General features: G+C 49.2%; 1 protein-coding gene across 1 annotated transcript in view; it reads left to right on the forward strand.

Moving 5' to 3' along the window:
- GABBR2 (gamma-aminobutyric acid type B receptor subunit 2) overlaps positions 1–25,579 on the forward strand; it is a 365,190-nt gene that overhangs the window by 319,820 nt on the left and 19,791 nt on the right. The window lies entirely within an intron of this gene.

The following is a 25,579-nucleotide window of genomic DNA, read 5'->3' on the forward strand; positions in this document are numbered from 1 at the left end:
GATGTTCTGACCATGCCATTCTGCTGTTTAAAATCCTCGCCATCAAAAAAATGTCATGAAGAACCTAGGGGTAAGACAGGAATAAAGACACAGACCTACTAGAGAATGGACTTGAGGATATGGGGAGGGGGAAGGGTGAGCTGTGACAAAGCGAGAGAGAGGCATGAACATATATACACTACCAAACGTAAGGTAGATAGCTAGTGGGAAGCAGCCACATAGCACAGGGAGATCAGCTCGGTGCTTTGTGACCGCCTGGAGGGGTGGGATAAGGAGGGAGACGCAAGAGGGAGGAGGTATGGGAACATATGTATATGTATAGCTGATTCACTTTGTTATGGAGCAGACTAGCACACCATTGTAAAGCAATTATACTCCAATAAAGATGTAAAAAAAAAAAAAAATCCTCGCCATCAGTTAGAGGATGAAGCCCTCACTCCTTAGCAGTTCAAGGGGACCTCGATGACCCAGTGACCTGGCCTCATTTGCCTCCCCTGCCTCATCTCTCGGCCCCTCCCTCGCTCCCTGTGCTCAGCTCCTCTTATTAATGGCACGTCTCCAAAACGTCACACGCTCTCCCCCCACGCCTCTGCATTTGCTGTCCTCCTCTACCCAGAACACCCTCCTTCCCACCCCAATACCCTGTCTTCATGTAAAAAATTCCTACTTGACCTTCAAGAGTCAGTCAGAAGCATCTTCTCCAGGAGCATTTGGAACAGTGGGCTGCCTTGGATGCCTTTGTCTAGGCCCCCGCCTCACCCTGTTGGCCCCCTCATCTGGTCACAACAGTGGTAATTATTTGTCTGTGCACCTGGCCCCTCCTAGTCTGTGACCTCCTCAGAGGCCAAGGCCATCCGTGTGTCCCCAGCACCCACTGGCAGGGTCTGGCTCACAGTAAGTGCTCGGTAAATATTTATTGAATAAATTGTTCCCTCCACCTAGAACTCTCTCCCCATGCCTCCATATGTCCGAATTCAACCCATCTGTCTGGGCCCATTAAGCCGGCTTCTCCAAGAAATGTCTTTGCCAAGCTGCAATTTAATTTAATATTACACCCTCACCTTTTATCAAGGGCCCAATTACGGGGCTAAAGCTGCCAATTGAAGAATGATTCAGCATCTTCTATAAAAGGCTATTGTTCAGTTTGTGACTTAATGCCCCTGAGATAAAGATCCACAGGATAGATCCTCTCAGACTTTAGTGCCAGGAAATGGGCTGTGCTTCCCCACCGCCACCCGCCATGAACTTGTATCTCCTTCCTTCCTTCAATCAAGCAATCATAACTGAATAAGCCACTCTGTTTTCTTTTTAACCTTGGCTGCCAGAAAGTTGGAGCCAGATTCAACACTCAGCCACAATAACCATCTTTTCTCAGGTTCCTGGAGGATTATCTCGCCTTCTGATCGTTTGTCTTTATTTTTAATTGTCCTGTTGTGTTTGGGCTTTTATTTTGTGCTGCCTCAGCCCCTTTGGGAGAGGAGGCAAGGTGTAAGTTCCAGATTAAGTTATTAAAATGAGAATGCTAGATGAGATTTAATTGGAATGATATGCCAAAGAGACGTTTTAAAGATGCCTGCAGACAACCTCCTTCTGGCAAGGGTCCCAGCTGCAGTCAGCATTGTGGACCCCATGTATGGACAGACAGCTCTGCCAGCCACAGCCAGGTTTCCGGAACATCTTGCCTCAGAAGGCATCTTAGGTCCATGGGAGACTGCAGTTTATTTCAGCTTCCTTACTGGCTTCCCTAGTGTCTTCAGGAGGTACTTGGGATCCGGAGGCCCCTCAGGACACAGAGCAAAAGATGCAGAGCCGTTGCACCAGGGGACAGCCCTGAGGCAAGAAATTCTCTGGTCTCTACCTGTCCAGGTGCTCTGCAGGGGGTGGGCTGTTTACTAGGAATTTTCAAGTGCCATGGAGCAGAACAGCTGGAAAACTGTCTGCAATACTGGCCTCTTCTGACCACTTGTGTCTTGCTAAAGCCATTCCAGTTCTTGAGCAAAGACTACCTTTAAATTCTGATGATTTTCCCCCATGTCCATGTTGGCAGAAACACAGGCTGTGGCACCCACAGAAGCATTCCCTCTTTTTTGTGGGGGAATTCCAACCAACCCACCTCTTTGGAAATGGTGTGTCATCCCGGTGCTCCTTCAGCACTTATGGGGGGCCTGTTGTGTGCTGTGCTCAGGCTCCCTCGAGGACTGCAGTCTGATGGGCAAAATTAAATGCACACAGGGTGGGTTGTCGTCTTCTCCATGACGCATGTCCGCAGACTCTTGGTCTTATGTTTGACTTACTGGGCTTACTTTTCTAAAATATGAGCCAGGATCGTGTTTGGATGTAATGTCCCTCAGAGGGTGAACAGTGAGAGAGAACAGGGTGTGCTAGGTTTTGCTGTGGTAACAACAACAGCAACAAAACTCAGTGGATTAAAACAACAGAGACTTCACTCATCATAGCACTTGTTCATAGAGGATCCATTGTAGCTTCCGCCCATAGCATCCTCACTCCAGGACACAGCTGGTGGGGCACCTTCTGGGACAGTTTTTGTGGCAACGGGAAAGAGTGTATGGCAAGTGACTTTTAAAGCTTCCACTCCAAACTGCCACATGTCACTTCCACTCATATTTCATCAGCCCTATCATGTTAATTCTCCATGCCTGGGTTCAGTGGGGCAGGAAAGAGCAGTCCTACTATGTGCCCAGGAGAGAAAGAACCAGGAATTGATGTTCAGCCATAATGACTACTGTAGTGCCTCCCATCCACTTCCTAATCACTGTCACAGCTGCTGCCCCCCATTCGAATGTGAGCTCCATGAGAATAGGGAGGGAGCGGAGTTGTATATTATTCTCTGCTGTATCCCCAGCACCTGCAAACGTGCCTGGCACATAGTACACACTCAATAAATAATATCAGTTGAACATTTGAATGAAGCCCGTCTTAGGGCAATTTTATTATGAGATCAATGAAATATTCTCTGAGAAGTTCTGTGCTAGTCCTGCATACTCTACTGTCAAATCCTATCCTAATCCATCACTTCTGTCCATCTTCACTGCTGCCACCAAGGACCCAAGTACCATCATCTGCCACCATCTCGCATCCCAGAGGGGCCACTATGAGGCAGAACTACAGCTGCCACACAATGGACAACAGGGTTGATGAGTAAAGAACCTTTATTGTGTAGGCCACTAAGTTGTTCTTTATTGTTGTTGCCACAACTTTCTAAGCATGTTCCCTGCTTCTACTCATAGACCCTTCCAAGCCATTCTCCATGGCAGACATATATCTTTTTTTTTTTTTTTTAGGCTGCATTGGGTCTTCATTGCTGCACGCAGGCTTTCTCTAGTTGTGGCCAGGGGGCGCTACTCATCATTGCGGTGCACGGGCTCCTCATTGCAGTGGCTTCTCTTGTTGCGGAGCGCAAGCTCTAGGCACACGGGCTTCAGTAGTTGTGGCTCGCGGGCTCTAGAGTCCAGGCTCAGTAGTTGTGGCCCACAGGCTTAGTTGCTTCATGGCATGTGGGATCTTCCTGGACCAGGGCTCGAACCCATGTCCCCTGCATTGGCAGGCAGATTCTTAACCACTGCGCCACCAGGGAAGCCCTATCTTTTTTTTTTAAGATATAATTCACGTAACATAAAGTTCAGTTTTAAAATGTATACTGCAGTGTTTTTTAATATTGTATATTCGTAAAGCTGTACAACCAATCCTCTCTATCTAATTCCAGAAAATTTTCATCACCCCAAAAAGAAACCCTGTTCCTTTTACACATCACCCCCTATTTCCCCTTCCCTCCAGCCCCTGCCAACCAGTAATCTACTTCATGGCTGTGTGGATTTGGCTACTCCGTAGATTTCATATCAATGGAATCATACAGTATGTGGCTTTTTGTGGCTTCTTTGACTTAGCATAATGTTTTTAAGGTTCTTCCATGTTGCAGTATGTATTGGTACGTCATTCCTTTCTATGGCTCAATAATATTCCCCTGTATGGATGTGCCACATTTCATTTGTCCATTCATCAATTGATAGATATCTGGGTTGTTTCCACTTTTTGACTATTATGAGCAATGCTGCCATGAGCATTTATGTACAAGTTTTTATGTGAACATATGTTTTCAATTCTCTTGGGTGTGTGTGTGCGTGTGTGTGTGTGTGTATAGAGAGAGAGAGAGAGAGAGAGTGAGAGAGAGAGAGAAAGAGACGGGTAGAATTGCTATGTCATATGGTAACTGTTTAACATTTTTAGGAATTGCTAGACCGTGCCACAGTGGTTGCACCATTTTACATTCCCACCAGCTATGCACGAGGGGTCCAGTGTCTCCATATTGTCACCAACACTGTTATTTATCTGCCTGGTTGATTATAGGTGTGAAATGGTATCTCACTGTGGTTTTGATGAGAATGACTGTCAAATGACTAATGATGTTGAGCAACTTTTCCTGTACTTATTGGCCATTTGTATATCTTCTTTGGAGAAATATCTACTTAAGTCCTTTGCCCATTTCTAATTGAATTCTTTATCCTTTTGTTGTTGAGTTGTAAGAGTTCTTTACATAAAGATAGGCTAGATTTGTGGTTTTCAATCCTGGCCACATCACCCCAGAAAAGATCTTTTTCAAAATACTGGTACTCGTGTCACACCCCCCAGAAATTCTGATTTAATTGATTTAGAAAGAAGCCTAGACATTGGGATTTTTTAGAAATTGCCATGGGTTCTGGTGTGCAGCCAGAGTTGAAACTTTCTGAACCAGAGCCTCACCAACCTATAGGAAGGGCCCAGGACTGCACTTTGGATACCAGAGTTAGAAACCGACCCAGGACAATACATTTAAGGCTAAAAAATGAGGGAAGAAAAACCTGAATCCAAGAAACCTGAAGTCCACGTGGCCCCTACCAACCCTTACCCCAATTCCCAGCTAGAGACTGTGATGGTGACAAAGGAAATGCAGACTGGGGGGTGGGGCCTGGGAAGCTTCACATGTGTGGATCCCACAGAGCTGAATGAGCCCCTCCAGTCTCATGTTTTCCTGAAAGTCCTTGAATCATCATTTGAACAATTGTTTCCCCAGTGGAAGTCAGAGAGCAAGGAATAGGAAAGAAAGAAAAACTACGAGTTTTCTATTTCTGTAGCATTTTTCATTGCAGTTGAGAGGCAGAGGGTGAGCAAATTGCAGACCAGAACTTTAGGTGGGTTAAAAAAACAGCTGCAGGAAGCCACCAACCACAGAAACCAACAAGGAAGCAAGGGGCAAGGGAACCACAGTGTCAGGGCACCTCGACACCCACAGTGGCTCTGCAATAGAACCGTTGGCCACTTGGTGGGATGGTCATTATTTTCTGCCACTGTTTGGCTTGGAGTGTCTCCCTAAAGTAACAGTGGATTAAACGGCAAATACTGAGTCACTTTGACCTTGACATAGGGTGGAATACTTCACACGACCCACAGATGTTCAGTTCAGTTCAGAAGACACTGACACAACCTGTGGAGCCCTCCTAAGAGTTCGGGGGACAGCAACATCATCATCCCAATTCTCAGTGCCCAGCCCACCCACTCCCCTGCCCTTCTCTGGACTGGGTCCCTAACCCCAAGTCTGTCCCACATGGGTACAGGTGCCCAACAGTTGGCAAACACATACTGTAATAATAATAGTGCCTCGCATTTCTACAGTATGCACAGTTTACAAAGCACCTTGACAGCCCCATTTTAGAGATGAGGAAACTGAGGCTGGAGAGGTGAACTGACCAGCCTGAGAGGACCTACATATTAGAAAAATACCCAGCCCAGGCCATGTGGTATTAGATGACTTGGAATCAATTCTGCTGGGATTGGTCTGTTGGTTTATTCATACTTCCTGCTTCTTTTTGCCTCAGTCCCGTGTTTTACTTGGGTTTTTTTTTTAATTTATTTATTCATTTATTTATTTTTGGCTGAGTTGGGTCTTTGTTGCTGAGCGCAGGCTTTCTCTAGTTGTAGCGAGTGGGGGCTACTCTTCGTTGCAGTGCGTGGGCTTCTGATTGTGGTGGCTTCTCTTGTTGCAGAGCATGGACTCTAGGAGCGCGGGCTTTCTCTAGTTGCGGCGAGCTGGGGCTACTCTTTGCTCTTTGTTGTGGAAGCGGGCTTCTCATTGCGGTGGCTTCTCTTGCTGCAGAGCTTAGGCTCTAGGTGCACAGGCTTCAGTAGTTGTGGCACATGGGCTCAGTAGTTGTGGCTCATGGGCTCTAGAGCACAGGCTCAGTAGTTGTGGCGCACAGGCTTAGCTGCTCCACGGCATGTGGGATCTTCCTGGACCAGGGCTTGAACCCGTGTCCCCTGCATTGGCAGGCGGATTCTTAACCACTGCGCCAACAGGGAAGTCCCTTGGTTTTGTTCTAAAGAAAATTTTCTTCATTGATGTTTTCAAAATTATTAGCATCCATTGTGCATAGTGTTCTCTTATAGATATGTAAATCTCTCTCACATCTGTGATTATCTGGTTGATATTTCATTAAGAGTGAAGCACTTGTGAGCAGATGTTCAAACCCAGCAAATTCAGATCTGAGAGCACTGCTTCCAGGTCCAGCCTCGTCCTCAGTAGCTGGTCTGCTCAGCCTTCATCCACGATGCCAACAAAGCTGCATTATCCTGGTAGTAACAATAGCAAAAATAATAACAGAGCTTTTGTTGAGTTCATACTGTGTGCTAGACCTTGTTCCAAGGGCTTTCCTTTATCAACTCATTTAATCCTCACAACAACCGCATGCAGTAGTTACCATTGTTATCTCTGGTGTACAGGTGAAGAAACTGAGGCACAGAGGCGTTGAATAGCATGGCCACAGTCACACAGCAAGGAAGTATGTAGCATTTAGCTCATAGTGGTCAAGCAAATGGACTCTGTAGTTAGGCTTAACTTCTGATCCCAGCTCAGCCACTTACTGTGTGAAGTTAGGTAAGTGTCATGGGTTGAACTGTGACCCCACAAAAGATATGTCAACATCCTGGGCTTCCCTGGTGGTGCGGTGGTTGGGAGTCCGCCTGCCGATGCAGGAGACACGGGTTCGTGCCCCGGTCCGGGAGGATCCCACATGCCGCGGAGCGGCTGGGCCCGTGAGCCATGGCCGCTGAGCCTGCGCGTCCGGAGCCTGTGCTCCACAACGGGAGAGGCCACAACAGTGAGAGGCCCGCGTACCGCAAAAAAAAAAAAAGATATGTCAACACCCTTACCCCTGGAATCTGTGAATGCAACCTTATTTAGAAGAAGGGTCTCTGCAGATCTAATTAAATTAAAAATCTTAAAATGAAATCATACTGGATTACCCAGATCGGCCATAAATCCAACAAGTGTCATTAAAAGAAGCAGATGAGGAGAGGACACAGACACCAAGGAGAAGGTCACTTGAAGATGGAAGCAGAGATCGGAGTGATGCAGCCACAAGCCAAGGAATGCCTGGAGCCACCAGAAGCTAGGAGAGGCACCGCATTCTCCCCTAGAGCCCCCAGAGTGAGCGCAGCTTTGCCAACACCTTGATTTTAGGCTTCTTGCTTTCAGAACTATTCAAGAATAAATTTCTATTTGTTTTAGGCCACCCAGTTTATGGAAATTTGTTTGGCAACCCTAGGAAGCTAGTACAATAAGTGACAACTTCTGAGGACCACAACTTCTGACAACTTTTTTTTTTTTTTGATGTTGGGGGTAGGAGTTTATTAATTAATTTATTTATTTTTGCTGTGTTGGGTCTTCGTTTCTGTGCGAGGGCTTTCTCTAGTTGTGGCAAGCTGGGGCCACTCTTAATCGCGGTGCACGGGCCTCTCACTATCGCGGCCTCTCTTGTTGCGGAGCACAGGCTCCAGACGTGCAGATTCAGTAGTTGTGGCTCACGGGCCTAGTTGCTCCGCAGCATGTGGGGTCCTCCCAGACCAGGGCTCGAACCTGTGTCCCCTGTATTAGCAGGCAGATTCTCAACCACTGCGCCACCAGGGAAGCCCCACAGTTTCTTCATCCATAATACAGGTCTAGATACTAATAATACCCACCTCATAGGGCTTTTGGGAGGATTAGAATGGACAGTGTGCCTATAATGGACACACCCTGTGCCCAGCATATAGAGAGCATTCAATGAAGGTTAGCAACTATAAGAGCATTGTTTATTACCTGTTCCTCGGCAGCCCTGCCCTGAACCCTCTCAAAACTAGTCCCTCCTCTTGCCATTTCCCTGTGTCTGACTCCTTGTCACTGGGCCCCTTGAGACCAGGCCAGCATGTTCCTGGCTTAGGAATCTCAGAGGAATCGAATCTGACTCCCAGATGTAAAGCCCACTCCTCTGAGCCATTATCGCCAGAGCTGCCAGAGTGAGACTATGAACATCCATGCATGGCATTTTACTATTTCACCCAGGAAGTCATTTTCTTACATGATTCAGACACAGAAGTCACAGAGAATTAAATCAAGAAAGGTAACTCCATGGGCTTCCCTGGTGGCACAGTGGTTGAGAGTCCGCCTGCCGATGCGGGGGACGCAGGTTCGTGCCCCGGTCCAGGAGGATCCCACATGCCGCGGAGCGGCTGGGCCCGTGAGCCATGGCCACTGGGCCTGCGCGTCCGGAGCCTGTGCTCCGCAACGGGAGAGGCCACAACAGTGAGAGGCCCGCGTACCACAAATAAAAAAAAAAAAAAGAAAAGAAAGGTAACTCCAGGCTGGAGTGATTTCTGCCAGCCGGTGTGGAGGATTTTCCTGCGTCCACTCAGCTCTTTCTTTCTTATCTGCGTCTTACAGCAGACAGGAAGCCAGCTGACGAGAGACTGCATGTTCATACCAATTATTAAATATATATGGCAGCCTTCTGGAAATGCATTCACATACCAAAGAAATGGAATGCATTCACCAACCCAGGCTCTTGCACTGTGGGCTTTGGAGGAATAATGAGGTAGCTGTAAACACTATGATCCAAGGTTTGCTCCCTATTCTGCCACCTCCTAGCTGTGTGACCTTGGGTGAGTGAATCACCCTCTCTGAGCTTCAGTGCCCATAAGGAAATATCCACTGCTCCTTTACAGGTTTACCACGAGCATTGACTGGGGTCACATGTTCAAGTGCCTAGCACTAAGCCTGACACACAGGTGACCCATCATTGTGACTTTTGTTCCCACTCCCTGACTCAGAACTTTCCAACTCCACAGGGGAGGAAACATAACTTCTCTGCCTGCTTCCCAGGGAGGTCTTTGAGGAGCAATGCTGCTTCCTGTGGATAGATTTACACCTTCTAATGGATTTCCACTGAAACTCCACCCACTTAATCCTCACGATCACCCTAAGCAGAGAAAGTTCTCTTTCCATTTTGCGGTTGAGCACGTGGAGGTGCGCGGAGCCACGTGATGGGCTGTGGACCACACAGGTAGCAAGTGGGGCTCAGAGGCTCTAAGCCAGGCCTGCTGCTCCCCAAAGCCATGCTCCTTCCACGGCCCAAGCTGCCTCTCAAATGAGATAATGGATGGGAAATTGCCTCATAAGGAGCAGAGCTCTACCCCAGCTTGAGGCCTGTTATCTGTGATTATCTCAAGCACCTCCCTGTGATCAGGCATCCTAACTACTTTTTTGTCCACATCTATTGTCCTCACTTCCCCCTTCTAAGATAAGCCAGTTGGATCAGTCTCATTCGGCTCATTCCATGGTGCTCTCTGAACTCAAGCAAGCGTTGTTGAACCGCATGCATCCACGTAGCACATTCCCACTCCCCCTCCACATGCCTTCTCATGCATCCGTACGCCCGTGCCACCCACATGCTCTCACACCCACATCCAGGAGGCTCTCAGCACAGCCCACCCTCTGTTATGAAGAAGCCTTCGTGAAGCTAAGCTGTACCATGAGGGCACTAGAGAGACGTGCTGTTCGTTCATTCACCAAACCCACATTTGCTGAGCATTCACTATGTGCCAGATGCTGGGGCTGCAGCGATGGATAAGGCACAGGCTCTGCTCTTAGGACACTCCCAGTCCAGGAGGGACAGATGTGTAAACTGACAATGTCAGCGCGGGTGGTAAGTGCTGGGATAGCTTAGCCTCCAGCCATGGGGGATCACAGAGGAAGTGGCTAGTCATCCTACCTTGAGAAATGTGTCATAAAAAGGAGGAGCTACTCTTCCCTTCAGTTCTTGAAAGAACAAGTAGGACTTAGATAGTTAAAGAAAACAGGAGCTGCACGAAACAGTCTGGCAGTTCCTCAAAAAATTAAAGTTACCATGTGACCCAGCAATTCCATTCCTAGGTGTATACTTAGGAGAAGTGAAAGTGTGTATACAAATACTTAAAGCAGCATAATTCATAACAGCCTGAAAAGTGGAAACAATCTGAATGTCCATCAGCTGATGAATGGATAAACAAAATGTGGTATATCCAGACAATAGAATATTATTCAGCCATAAAGAGGAATGCATGCTACAACACGGATGAACCTTGAAAACGTTATGTTCAATGAAAGAAGCCAGACACTAGAAGGCCAAATCTCGTATGATTCCGTCTATGTAAAATGTACAGAATAGGCAGATACGTACAGGAAGTAGATTAGGGGGCTGGGGAACATGGAATGGGGAATGCCTGCTAACAGATATGAGGTTTCTTTTTGAAGTGGTGAGAATTATCTGGAATTAGATAGTAGTGAGGGTTAAACAACATTTTAAACACACTAAAAACCACTGATTGTACACTTTACAATTAAAGTGGTTAAATAGTGAATTTTTCTGAGTTTTATCTCAGTTTTGTTTTTTTTTTTTTAAGACAGGACAAGGTATATGAGGGCATTCCAAAGCAAGGGTAAGAGGAGGGGGAAATGGTCTTGGGGGACAGCAAGTGTCCAATGTAACTGGTGTATAATGCTTTGGATTTTTCTACTGGTGCTTCATAGCTTTAGAAGGCTAAAGGATTGTCAGCTCTAATCCCTACAGTATTCATTAGGGTGTTTTTGGCGGCAAGTAACTCAAACTGGAGTACACAGTAGAGGGAACACATTGGCATCCCGGAAAATTCCAGAGGTAATGTGGAGTTCAGGCACAGTTTGATCAGGGATTAATTACATTTCTCTGTAAGGCTTTTGTCTCTGCCTTCCTCCATGTATGAAATATGTTATCATACTAGCTTCCCACGTGTTATGGAGATATGAAAAGAAAGATACATTTCAACTCGGAAGACCTTAGAAGATTCCTTGGACAACATGGAATTTTAGCTGAGCTTTAAATAATGGGCAGGAGCTCCAGGAGAAAATATTGGAGGCAGTGGCATTCCAGGAGGATGAAAATCCATGAGCAGGAAGGTGGAGGGTATGTCTGGGGAGAAGTTCAAGAATCAACTGGATCTGGCTGCCTGTGGATAGAAAGTAAGTGCAGAGCTGAAGGGAGCTTGTACTGTGACCTGGAGGCAATGGGGAGCCGTTAAAGGAATTTCAGCAGCAGAGCAGCGTGAGGAACCCTTCATAAAAGTTCACTCTGGCTCTCAGATGACATTACGGGGTTGTTACTTTTCTTAGGTATATGATAAAATTGTGGTTATGTGCATGGAGTCTGAAATTTACCTCCAGATAGTTTAGTGGGGGAAAGTGTGTGTGTGGAGAGAGAGAGCAGATATGGCAAAATGTTAGCAATTTTTGATTCCTGGAAGAGAGTACACGAGTATTCCCTGTACTATTTAGCTTTTCATAAAAATCGGAGAAAAGGAGAAAAGGGGTGGGAGAGGCAGACCTCTGAGGGAGGGACAGGCTGGGGAAGTGATGTAGTGAGGGCCTGAAAGCCTAAACCCCAAGGGCTGGGGCTGAGGTGTCCTGATGCTGAGATGGGCAGAGGGCTCAGGGCAGGTGGACGTGTTGATGAGGGAGGTGTAGTAGCCCGATGACTCTGCAGCTCCTAGCCTGAGGGCCCAGGAGGACCCCGGTGCCAGGAGCAGAGCTGGAAGACAGCCGAGGAGGAGCAGGAGCAGGAGCCTCCAAGGAGGGTCGTTTTTGCTCTTGGTAATCGATGCTTGCTTGTGTGACTAATGTTGACTCATAGAATTTCAAAGCTTGAAATGACTTAAGAAATCACCTAAACAGACCCCTCATTTCCCTGATGGAGAAATCGAGGGTAGACTTACCCAAAGTCCCAAAGCCAGAGAAGTGACTGGGATAACCTACCAGTTTAAACCAGTCTTCATGTGTCTGTTTCCACCTTCCTGCCCTTCTCCTGAATGCTCTGGGAACCAGACAGAGGAGAAATGAGAGGAAGGGGACATGAGTTTTCTTAACGAATCCTTTCAAACATTTTCTGAATCTGTGTTAACTTGGAACTTGTCCTTGGGTGGATTGCTGCAGGGTGGTAGCCGCGGGGGTGATAATAGTAACAGCTGACCCTGTCTGAGCCATTCACTGCGGCCAGGCACTGGTCAAGGGGCTTTATTCATATCAGTATGTTTAATCCTCACTCCTATGAGGAGGTACTGTGTTTAGACCCATTTTACAGATGGTAACAGTGAGGCTAAATAGCTGCAGCCAGGTTTCAGCATTTCTAAGTGGCAGAATTAGGCCTAGAGCTCAGGCAGTCTGACCTCTGGTCTGAGATCTTTAACCACCTTGCCCTCAACTACCTCACTGGATGCAGGTCCCCCCATATTCTCAGTGACTGGCTGACTGAGTGATTGATTGGTTTATTTTGCCAGGGAGAGGGTCAACAGCAAATTCTGTCCCCAGCCTCATTGGTATTTTTGCAGTAAATCAAGGCCTATTTATTACTCATAGAGTATTTTGGGGGTCTGTGATAAAAAAGAAATGCAAAACTTAATTTCACTTCCCCGCTACACTGCTCATTCTTTTTTAATAACCCTCTCTTATCAGCCTCCTGGCAGCTTTTGCATTCCTGTACTTGTTAATTACTTTATTAATTACATTAATATCTTTGGTTCTGCCCAGCATATCTTGGTGCTTTTTGTTTCCAGCGTGCACCCATTTTGCCTTGTTCATTGGCATATGTGGGCCCAGTTCCCACTTCTAAAAGGGATTCTTTGAGCCTCAGTAAACACATGGCTTTCAATTAGTCGCACAATCATCATTCCCATTTTCAGCTCAGCCACGTCACTAATCAAGTGTTTTTAACATTCTCCCAAACAGACTCTGTGTTGTGTTAAGTTTCTGACTTTGTTCCTCAACGCTTGTTTCCTCTCCAGGTCACAGCTCAGAGATCCCCACGAGCTAGCACTGAGTGACACATAGTGAGATGTCCAGGAGGAGGAGCGAGAGGAGTTGAACCCTGGGGTAGAGGGAGGCAGGGGTTTGTGAGATGAGACTGGAAGGTGACCTGGGAGCAGATCCTGGGAGGCCCTGAATGTTAGCTGCAAAGTCCAGACTTTATCCTAAAAGCCAACATCTTCCCCAAGTATACGGCATGGAATACTAATCCCATTAGGTATCCCAAAATAAAAGGGAATGGGGAGATTTCATGGTCCAAAAGTTTAAGAAATGCCAGAAACAATGAATCTGCCTCTTGGAAACGTACAATGGGCTTTAGCATGTTAAAATCTTTGCAAAGTCCTACAGTTTACAATTATTAACTAAAAATTTTTAATTTTAACTTTTAATAATAAATATTTTTAATAAGCATTTCCAATACTTCTTTGCCCATGAAACTCTTTTTTCATTTGTAGGATGTAGCGTATTTACATTACATATAGGAGGAATATAATTTAGGAAGTGCTGATGGAGGGGATGAGAAGCCCTTTCGTGGGTTTTGAGCCAGAGGGAACACGCTTAGACTTGGTTTTACAAAGGTGACTCTGGCAGTCAATCAGAATGGTGGGGAGACTGGAGGAAGGAGGGGAAAATGAGGCAGGCCCTGAACAGTTCAAGCAAGACGTACTAAGGATGTAAAGAAAAGTTTTCAAATGTTTCAATGTTCTTTCCATTTTATTTCAAGCTGCATTGTTGTCTTAAAATTGGAAAATCAGTGTTGCTGTAATAAATCACAGCACAAGGCTTTTACTCAGGCATAAAATCTGAATGAGAAAAGCGATCTGTGCAATCTTCCATCTTCAAAGAAAGCATTTAGGGGCTTCCCTGGTGGCGCAGTGGTTGAGAGTCCGCCTGCCGATGCAGGGGACACGGGTTTGTGCCCCGGTCCGGGAAGATCCCACATGCCGTGGAGCGGCTGGGCCCGTGGGCCATGGCCGCTGAGCCTGCGCGTCTGGAGCCTGTGCTCCGCAACGGGAGAGGCCACAACAGTGAGGGGCCCGCGTACCGCAAAAAAAAAAAAAAAGAAAGCATTTACTCCATCAGGGTGTAGGGATACAATAGTCATCTGTTTCTGCAAATCACCAGAGTTCATCGAGGTTTTCCAATCAGAGAGACCCAAATTCAGTTCTAAGCCCACACCTTAGTGGCTCTGTGATGCTGGGCAAGTGACTTTGCTTCTCTGTGTCTCTGTTTTCCCATACAGTAAAGAGGAAGAAGAATCTGTTTCTCACAAGACAGTTTCAAGGACTACATGAGGGGATATGTGCAAAGTCCTTTAGCACAGTGTCTGACACATGATAACATAAAAACAAATAACTTCCCTTTTATATACATCAGGATAGGCTGGGCGAGGCTGTGGTAATAAAGAACCCCTAAATCTTAGCCGCTGAATGCAGCAAAGCTCTACTTCTCACTCATACAAGGTACACCTGTGAGTCCAGGTGGTCTCCAGGGCAACCGTCTCCCATGAGGCATCTCCATTATCTGGGCCTCAACACGGGGCAGCCCACAGATCTTGCAAACAGCTCTTCTGTGCTTCAGCCCACAAGGGTCAAATGTCACTTCAGCCTGCTGCCCACCCGCCAGACTTAGTCATGTGACTCCCACGTGGAATGTGCAGGGGCTGAGAACTGTGGGCCAGCAGATGGAATGTCAAGGGAGCTGTAGCCTCTGCCAGTCCTTCATTCCCTTTGGTCAGCCCACTTACCCTCTCTGAGCCTCAGTTTCCTCATCTGTAAAATAGAGCTAATACTTCCTATCCTACCTTACATTGGAGTGTTAGAGGGGCACATGTGATTATATATGTGAAAAATGCTAAGTTAAAGTTAGAAGCGATTATTGCTTACTTTATGCTGTGCCAAAGCCACATCACACTCTTTGGTTCATAGGAAAAATGTAGAACTTCGACCCTCCTTACATCTATTGATACATTCCCCCAAGCCCATCTCACCTCTGGATTGCCCACTTCTCCTTTCATTTAGGTCTTTTAAATTATTTTTCAGTGAGATCAGTAGTAACTTACAAGTAGCCTTTGGTAGCCTATTTTTGGAATCGCACACTGGGCAGCACATCCTGCATGGAAAAGGTGACCCTAAAGTGCCATGAGGGATGACAAGGAGGCCACCAGTGCATTTCTTCTGGACAGCTGAGAAAACTCTCAGGGGTCCCGCTTCACGTGATCTATGGTTCCACAGATCCCTAAGGAACACTAGATGTGTGTGTGGTGGGGGAGGGTTGTTCCCTCCCCCGCACCTGTTGTTCCCTAAATGTGGACATTGACAATACGGACTGCCAAGCTTCATGGTGTAGTTTGGCTGCAACATAACCAATGCTGGCTCAGAGGACAGCCCTAGGCGAGTAGGGCCCTAGGTGTGGGGAGGGGAAACAGTCTCACCCTCTCAGATCCTCTTGGAGACCTGTGTTCTCATCTGGGCCATAGCCCTTATGGAGATAGTGACAAGACGAAGGGTGTCCAGGATGGGCAAAGAATAAAAAACTGTGCCATACAGGAAGGGTTTATGTCAACCCGGCAAAGAGAAGGCTCAGAGGGACACAGTCACTGTCACTGTACTTCAGAGGGTCTGTCCTGGATCCAAGAGAGGAGTCACAACCTGCAGGGCCCCAGAAGGCAGAGCCAAGACCAGTGGGAGCAGTTCTGGCGACACAGATTTCAGCATAGGAAGGGGAAGATCATGCACCTTTCAGTCTGACCTAAGCAAAACTTCACTGGGCTTCCGTATAGGGTAGTGAGTGTCTCATCACCAGAGGTGTGCAAAGAAAGGCTGGACAAGCTTTTGGCAGGGACTGCACACTAAGGAAGGGAAGTGAAAGAAGATGCTTGAGTCTCCTCAAGCCCAAAGATTGTATGATTCTACAAACTAGAATAATGTGGCCTAAAAAGACTTCTGTTTGTTGCTAATGGGTATGTGTGAGATGAGTTGAGAACAGCTTTATAGTTATGATGAATTGGAGCATCATGTTCACCTTGGAAACCCCATCACTGGTGCAGAGGAGAAAGCACTGGCAGGGAAGAGGAAACTGACCCAGAAAAGGAGCCCCTGTAGAGTAAAGAAGGGTCATGCACGCCCTCCCAGCCCGTTGCGGCCCGGGGATTCCAACGCACGGGCAGCAGTGGCAGCAGCACCAATTACAACACCCTATTTTGGAACAGTCTTCGCAACACTGTGCTTTTGGGGTTCCCAATACACTTGCCTCCTTGAATGGCAACAGGCAAATGAAATGGATGCATTGTTCCCGCATGCGTTACCAGGGGCGCATGTCTCGGCTTTGTGGTCCCGTGGCTTACCGTGCTCTGGCTCGACGCTCAGAACAACCCACAAAGCAGGCGACTCTAGCACTTCTCAGAAGAGAACCTGGGGCTCAGAGTGAACGTGTGACAGACCTGGGCCAGACCCTCACCCAGAGGCAAGGAAGGTGGCTGTCTATTACACCAGGGCACTGTGGGGTCGCCCCGCTTGCTGCCTTTAGCTGCCGGCAAACGTAAAATCTGAGATGCAGGAGGGAACAGGAGAGGGAACGCTGGAGGCTCGTCCAGGCAGCCACCTTCCTTTCTTTGGTGAGCTGGGACTCCCAGAATTATCCAGAGTTCCAGGGAGGAGCACAAACAACGGAGGACCCTGGGCTGCGAGTCATGATCCCTGGGCTCAAGTGCTGTGTGGCCCTGGGTGAGTTACGGTCTATTCCTGGGCTCAGGGTTCTATGCAAAATGGCAGTGAGGCTAAACTTCTAGCATTAGGCAGATCTGGTGACACTGGAAAGCATAAACTCGAGAGTCGTGCACAGCAGCAGTGGAGTATAGTAGCGCTCTCCAGGTTCCCAATGCTCCAGCTTCCCGATTTAGAGCATCTTTGCACCCTAGTTCTGTTACCTCCCGTTCACACCAAGCTGGCCTTGGACTTGACAGCAGGGAGTCTCCGTGAACCACCAGCCAGGTTGTGCCCTGAGTTAGCAGCAGACCCCTGTGAAAGGGTGATAAGAGACAGGTATGGGCATGGCCAGGCCAGGGCTGAGCAGGGCCAGCTCAGCTGCCTTAGGTCCAAAGGCTGGGCAGGAGAGAGGCCAGCCTGGCCAAGGACTGAGCTGGGCAGCTTGAGCAGGGCCCTGGGAGCTCCATTCACTTCTGGAGGCCACAGATCTCACCCCAGGCCAGGGAGAATTACCCACACAAGGAGGCCCTTTGGCTTGGGGGTTGCTGCAGGATGTTGGGGGGCGGGCTTCAGCAGGCATTCCCAGGCCAGGCTGAAAGTATGGGGTAAGCGAGCTGCCTTGGGCCAGCTCAGGGCCAGGACCAAGTTTAGCTTAAGGTCGGGCTTCCCATCCTTTTCCACATCGTGGTGCACATAGGAAGCAATATTCTCATAGGACCAGGGTGACCACAGAGGCTGCTTGTGGCTGGAGGTGACTGGCCCCACCCCTGTGCCCCGAGACAGAGGAGAGCACCGTCCTGGGGCTTTGTAATCCATTAGTGGCACACCAGTGACCAGGCACCCTTTTGGGTAGCTTTGGATTTGTGTCTAAAGCAAAGGTTTGGGAAGTTAGGCAGACCTGGGTTCAAGTCACTGAATGCCTGTGTAACCTTGAGCCCGTGATTCGGTCTCTCCGAGCCTTATCCAGCATCCCCTAAAATGGGGGTTGTACTAGGGCTCACTCCTGTGGCGACAGTTTAGAGGAAGCGGGACAGTGTTTATGACACGCTTAGCCCAGAATCTGGCAGGCAGTGAGCAGTCAGCACACGTCGGGGGACAGAGGAAGTACAAGTGGTGGAGGGGATGGCGCGGCAGGTAGAGGAGAGGAAGTCCAACACAGTTATCTCTACTTGGAGGCCACACCCCTCCCCAGAGAGAGAGGCAGGAAGCACAGGGGGCCTTGGATGGGCAGACTTGGGGTGAGAGGACCTAGGAAGATTTCAAAGATGGAGGAATGGGGTGAAGGGAGGGCATCCCAGGACAAGGAAATGGCTCAGAAAAGGACCAGGAGGGAGATTATGGGACTGGGCTGTGGATGAGGTGACAGGAGTCAGGGCTGGACAGATATGCCAGGGCTGATGGCAGAGGGTCACGATGCCGGGTTCGTGGGTCCGGGTGACTTTCCTGCGATTTGAGGAGCCGTTGAAGCTCTCTGAACGTGGGATTAGCTTTGTGTGGAAGATCACTCTGGAGGAGGAGCTGGGGGGAGGGCAAAGGGCACAGGACAGGTAAGGAGGTCCTGGGAGGCGGCCCAGGATCCAGTCTGACCTGGGTGGATGTGGGGCAGCTCTCTGAGCTAGCAAACCAGGGGGGGAACGGAAGGTCTAAGTGAGAAAGTGATGCGTTCAGACTGGGAAAGGTTAAGTAGGAGGGGCCAGGGCACCGATCAGCAGGCAGAGGGCGTGAGTGCAGGGAGCTGAGAGAGCACAGCGGAGGAGGGCAAAGACCCAAAGAACCGGGAGAGGACAGGGCCTGGAAGTGAGAGTCAGGTGGCCTCGGGGAGCAGAGGACTAAACAGGGCCCTGTGCCCGTGGCTCTAGGAGGTCTCAGAGCCCACGGGGAGCACTGCAGTGGTTTGGAGGTGAGTGGTGGGAGGTAGAGAACGTAGACGGGGTACAGGCACCCTCTTCAGAGAACTCCACTGAAGGGCCAGAGAAAGGGGCCAAATGGCTTGAGAAGCAGAAAGCGGTACGGAGCTTTGGACCAGGCTGGGGCAGGGCAGGGGGTGGGGGGAGGTGGGGTAACTCGCAGCAGAGGAGCGATCAGGAAGTGCTGGGGGGCTTCTGCCCTCATCATTTATCAGTTAGTGCGAGGGACAAACCGAGTGACTGTTGCCTCATTAAGCTCTCTTGTTTTTGTTTGTTCTCACGGCTTAGTTTACGGCATCTCAGTCTTACTGTACCGTGTTGGCATCTGAGGAACACCGGTTTCCCTTCTCTTCTGTTCTCGTCTGTCTGCTCTCCTTTCATTGTTCTACTCACCCCTGCCCCCCGTCCCCCACCCCTGGCTGAGGCCCAGACACCCAGCTATGGGGGGTCAGGCAGGTCGCAGGACCACAAGAAGAAAGCGCGGTTCTGCTCTCAGGGTAGAGGCCATGCAGGCACAAGTGGCTCTCACGCGCACCCTGGGAAACATGGTCAGCCCCGCCAGGCGGAGCATGAGGGCTCCAGGCCTCCTGGTCCTGCCGAGGGCAGGTGCAAGCCAGACCCCAGGCAGCTGAGCCAGGGTGTGTGCTTCCCGTCTGGGGTTGCCACCGCAGAGTCGCCAGATGTTGGCACTCAGAGGGAAGGGGCTTGCCTGCCCATGGTTGGCCCACAGACCTTTCTACTCAGTAACGCTGCTTCTACGAAAATCAGGTGATCACGGGAATAGTTAACCCACATTTCTACATATTCCAGTGTTGGCTGGGCCCTTGTGGGCCTTGAGATTCGGGAAGAACTGCCTCAACCCCCAAGGTGGGGAGGTCTGAGGACATCGCGAGCCTGCTAGAGATTTAGGCACAGTCCAGCTCCTGGTTCACAGATGCAGTCTCTCTTCTACCCACAGCACCTCAGGGCAAGTCTCAGGCCCTTTGCCAGGTTCACCAGCGTTTCTCTCTCACCCATCAAACATGTCCTGAATTTTAGTAGAACTTCCTGAAGGTGCAGAAGTCTGCGGGGAAGGAACATGCGGCCCAGCCAGCTTCCCTCCTCCTTACTCCCCTCTCAGAAGCAACCAAATCTGTCTTGGCTCCCGGGGTGGATTTGGCCTCCTCTGAACACTTGGTGCCCATGGCACTCACCTTCCCAGAGCTGGCGCTTTCCACAAAACTCGCGGCTCCCCCGAGGGAAATTCTCATCAGCTGCTAAGACAGCAGTGATTTCTCCAACACTGAAGTACAGCTGTCCTCACCCACATCAACTGCTTTCAATCACCTCTCTCTCTCCAATTCTTTTACCAACTGAAGAACAGTTGTCACACTGACTTCAGAAACATCCTTAGAATTAAAACGCCTTCCAAGCATTCGCTTGACTCTGGAACAAGGACTGGAGCTGTGCTGGCCAGGCGGCCCAGATGAGGGAGGGTGGCAGACACGCCCGGCTCACGAGCAGTGACGCACACAGACAGGCCCTGTGCTGCCGAGTGTCTCATTTCCAAAAGAAGCCAGAAATCTGGGTGTTCATGTGGAATCACCTGAGGTTTAACTACTACCTGTGAAGTCTAAAAACGTTAAAACACTGTATAGGTGAAATAACACACCTTTGGCCCTGCATACTACCCGAGGGGCACGAGTTTCTCTCTGCTCTAGAGCCGAGGGAAGACTCCCCACCCTGGTGCCCAGCCGTTCCCTGGTGACTGTCTGTTGAGGAGTGCGGAGCCGCCTCCCTGTCCCCAGTCGCCGGGCCATCGTTTCATTGGGGAAGTGCCTGTTCGGGCCCTGGTCGTCTCTCATTGCTCAGCGCGGGTCAGGCTCGCTGAGCAGTGCATGACGCCCCCGCCTCGTGCCAGGCAGGCGGTGTAGACCACACAGCTGACGCCTGGGAGGCAGCAGTGCCGTCACCCATTCACAGTGTGCCTTGTGGAAGCCCCCCCCATGAGCAAGCACCTTCTGGCTTCGGGTTCAGCGGCAGATACCCAGGAGCTCTTCCTGCTCCAGTCTTGCCCCCAGAAGCCTCAGACATAGGCCCACGGAGAGCAGGGGCACCCCTGAAGGCCCACCTCCATGGGGAGGGGAACAGAGCCAAGCCACAGAAGCGGAGATGCCCCCACCTGCTTTGCAGGAAAGAGGTCTGGCTTAGCTTTGCCTCTGACTTGCTGTGTCGCCTTAAGCAAATCTCTTGTCCTCTCTGAGCCTCAGTTTCCTCACCTGTAACATGGGTATAAAATTCCTGGCTTCTAAGGTCAAAATCAAAGAGAGATCCTAGTATGAATACATTTATGAGCTGCAAAGGGCTAGAATGTTAGGGCCTATTACTGCACTTGTCAGCCCTTAACTTCCCCAAGACAATCCTCACCCCAGCTATGACCCTTACACAGCCACAGAATTTCCTGCCAGATTCCAAGGTCAAACTCAGGATGTCTCTCTGAACAGGACCAGTGCTGGCCCACTGGCATCCTAATGCTGAGCCCGGGCTCCTTGCCCTCCTCAGCCAGGTCCCAGCCACCTCCCCTACCTCATCTCCCCTCTGCCAAGCAGGACTCCGTGAGGGATGTGGCCAGTGTGGACAGGGTGAGCGGCTCTGGGCCCCATGCTTGCTGTTCTAGAAGCTGCCCCAGTACACCTGAGCAAGGGTGCATAGTACCAGCAGATTGAATAAGTCCAAAAGCCAGAGGTTGGCCCTCAGGCCAGCTCCAGGGGGCTGACTTGGCCACGTCTGGCACCTGGGAAGGGTAAGTCCCGATAAAGGTTGGCTGGCTCCCCCTGTGACAACCCGTAGCATGGTCCAGCGCACAGGGCATGGGACCGAGGTCAGGACACCTGCGTCTGTGTCTCTAATCAGTCATCCACTTGCTATGAGTCCTTTTCTGGGCCTCAGTTTCTCTGTCTGTAAAAAGAGGAACTGGACTAGAGCATAATCCCCTTAGTGTTTAGAAGCGGGGAGCCAGGGGAGAGGGACTTTGGCTGACACGGTGACTAGAGGGCATTCCTGGCATTTAGTGCCCAGGCGCCAGGGGTTCTGAGTGCCCTGCACTGAAAAGGACAGTCCCTCACAACAGAGAATCACACGCCCTCCAAAGAAAATAGCTGCCGGAAGTTCCCCCGTAGAGAAACCCTTGTGGGTGATCTCACAGGTCCCTTCCCGATTTGGGATTCTGAAAAAAATTCACCCAAACTCGTAATCAAACAGTCTAACAAGAAAATCTTACCCTGAAGTGACAGCTTAGAGCTTGGCTGCCTGGAGATGTGGAGCTGCTACTGTGGAGATAAGCAGCCAGCCTGGAGGGATCCGGAAGGTCCTCCCAGCTCCAGGGCTCTGTGACTCCCCGCGCAGGGAGATAACGATGATGGTTCATGTATAAGGAGTGGGCCTTCCAGTCTCAGGAGCCTGCTGAACTCACTAGTCACCTCTTCTGATCATCTTGCCAAAGCTGGGAGGTTGCAGGTGAGGAAATCTTGGCTCGGAAAGGCTTAGAGATGTGTTCAAAGTCACACAGCTGGCAAGTGATGGACTTGGGATCTGAACCCAGGGGCCTTTCTCTCCCTGCCAGGTTTCCTTGATGGGACCACCCCCCATCTTCCCCCCAAAAAGAGGCAGTGTTGACTCACATGCCTTCCCAGGAAAAGAGAAGCATCTCAAGACTCTGAAATGCAGCCCAGAGAGGTCAGACATCCTCCCTCCTCTCCGTACCACACACACTCAAACTCACATTTATATACACACATATACTCACCCCCAGTAGAAAAATCTACCAATTCTACCAGCTATTTCAAAAATCAGCTTTGAAATTTAAAAAAAAAGAGGGAGAAAGCCAGCTTCTGGGAGCTGGTCAGAAGGTGGAAGACACCCCCTCCTTCAAAGAAGCACTAGTCAGGTGGTGCTTGGGAACCTGAGCTACCCACAGCAGTGGCAGCTTAAGAGGTCCGAGGGACCAGAGCCAAGAGCCCCGTGATCACAGGGGAAGCTCGTGGCACCCTTCATGCCCACCACCGGACTCCTCACCCTCCCCACTCAGGGTCTGAACACACAGACACGCTGTGTCAAGTCTGTCCTTGTGCTTAGCTGTCACTCTGTGTCAGAGGCGTGCAAATGACAAAAGGAGTCTACATTCTTTTTATTTATTGAAGTATAGTTGATTTACAATATTGTGTTAATTACTGCTCTACAGCAAAGTGAGTCAGTTATACGTATATATACATTCTTTTTTTAAATAATTTTTCCATTATGGTTTATCATAGGATATTGAATATAGTTCTCTGTGCTATACAGTAGGACCTTGTAGTTTATCCATCCTATACATAAAAGCTCACATCTGCTGACCCCAACCTCCCACTCCATCCCTCCCCCACCCCCTAGGCAACCACCAGTCTGTTCTCTATGTCTGAGTCTGTTTTTGTTTTATAGATAGGTTCATTTCTGCCATATTTTAGATTCTACATCTAAGCAATATCATATGGTATCTTTCTCTTTCTGACTGACTTCATTTGGTATGATGATCTCTAGTTGCATCCATGTTGCTGCAAATGGCATTATTTCATTCTTTTTTATAGCTGAGTAGTATTCCATTGTATATATGTACCACATCTTCTTTACCCATTCATCTGTTGGTGGACATTTAGGTTGTTTCCATGTTTTGGCTACTTGAATAGTGCTGCTATGAACATAGGGATGCATGTTTCTTTTTGAATTATAGTTTTATCCAGGTATATATATATGCCCAGGAGTGGGACTGCTGGATCATATAGTAATTCTATTTTTAGTTTTCTGAGGAACCTCCATACTGTTTTCCACAGTGGCTGCACCAACTTACATTCCCACCAACAATGTAGGAGGGTTCCCTTTTCAAGGAGTCTGCATTCTTAACCAGAGATCTGCTAAGCTGAGGACCAAATGTCACCCTATTGCTTAAGATCCTTTAAGGCCTTGCTGTCCAAAGGGCAGTCCGTGGACCAGCAACATCAAGCATCCCCTAGGAGCTGCTTAGAAATACAGCATCCCGGGGCCCACCCAGACCTACTGACCCATCTGCATTTTAACAAGCCCCCCAGGTGGTTTGTGTGCAGATTATGGAGTGAGGAGCAGCGCTGGCCCCCTCACTTATTGCACTCCAGCCACACTGGCCTCCTTTTGGTTCCTAAAATATGCCAAAGTCTTTGCCATTTCAGGTCCTGCCTGGTTGCTGTTCCCTCTCCTAGGAATGCTCTCCCCCGAGGTTTTCACATGGCTCGTCTTCCCACCATTCAGGTCCCAGATTAATGTCGCCACTTCAGAAGAGCCTTCCCAGACTACCTGGTCTGAAGTAGGTCCTCTGGCTAGTAGCCCTCAGAATGCCTTGTTGTTCTCTTTAGGAACACTTATCACCCCCTCTACTCGTAGCTGTGCCGTGTGGTTTGTCAACCTCCTGTGCCCTCCACTGGAATGCACGCTCCAGGATGACAAGCATCCTACGGGTCTTATACACCCGGACCCCAGCATCAAGCACAGTGCACGGCACACAGCAGGCACGTGAGAAATACTGATCAAGTCAATTCTGAATGACTGAATGCAGGACAAATACAGTCGTGAAATGTAAGACAAATATAGTCATCCCTCAGTTATTCAGGCTTACATTAACTATACTGTAAATTAACTCATAGGCTCATTTGCAGATGGGAAACTGAAGTCAACAAAAGGGCGAGGACTTGCCCAAGGTCACCCAGTAAGTCTATAACAGGACCCAGCCCTTTGACCTTTCAGGCCTCAATGTTTCAAGCCATGCCCAGACCCTTGCTGGTCCATTTGTGCAGCCTGACAAAGCCGGATGTTTGTAGGGGCAACTGACCTACACTGTGAATAGTTGCATCATGCGGAGGGACTCTCAGGCCAGCTGCTCCCCTTTCGCTGCACAGATGGGGGAGGCTTTCCCGGGCAGCGTCTGCCTGCCTCCCGCTGAGCAGCAGCTAGACCAGGAGTCAGGTGTGAGTACTTGCAGCCTCCGGCCATTGCAGACAGCTTGATTTCATGCAGCACCAAAGCATAGCCTTTGCAGAGCTCTGGGGGCTTCAGGGAGGCCTCTATTGACTGTTTAGCAATTAAGTCATTCCTCCCATGAGCAGCACCTCACAATTTACAGAGCAGGTATTATACCCACTGTCTCCTTGGAATATGAAGCAGGGCAGTTGGGGGATGCATGTGGTGAGGAAGGAATGAACATTGGTTTGGGAATCAAACAAATCTCAGCTCTGACACTAGCTGGAGATTTAGGGCAAGTTACTTAACTTCTCTGTGACTTAGTAAAATGAGGTTAACACCTTGATAGATTCTTTTTTTTTTCCTCATTTTTGGCTGCATTGGGTCTTCGTTGCTGCATGCAGGCTTTCTCTAGTTGCGGCAAGCGGGGGCTACTCTTCGTTGCAGTGCGCGGGCTTCCCATTGTGGTGGCTTCTCTAGTTGTGAAGCATGGCCTCTAGGTACACAGGCTTCAGTAGTTGCAACACGTGGGCTCAGTAGTTGTGGCTCTCAGGCTGTAGAGCGCAGGCTCAGTAGTTGTGGCGCATGGGCTTACTTGCTCCGCGGCATGTGGGATCTTCCTGGACCAGGGCTTGAACCCGTGTCATCTGCACTGGCAGGCGGATTCTTAACCACTGTGCCGCCAGGGAAGTCCAACCTTGTTAGATTCTTATGAGGCTTCAACAAGATAACGTGTGTAGAGCTCACAGCTTTGCAACTAGCACATTATTGTCACTCATGACAAGGCA

This window comes from Lagenorhynchus albirostris, chromosome 7 (assembly GCF_949774975.1).
Source record: "Lagenorhynchus albirostris chromosome 7, mLagAlb1.1, whole genome shotgun sequence".
NCBI classification, from domain to species: Eukaryota; Metazoa; Chordata; class Mammalia; order Artiodactyla; family Delphinidae; genus Lagenorhynchus; species Lagenorhynchus albirostris.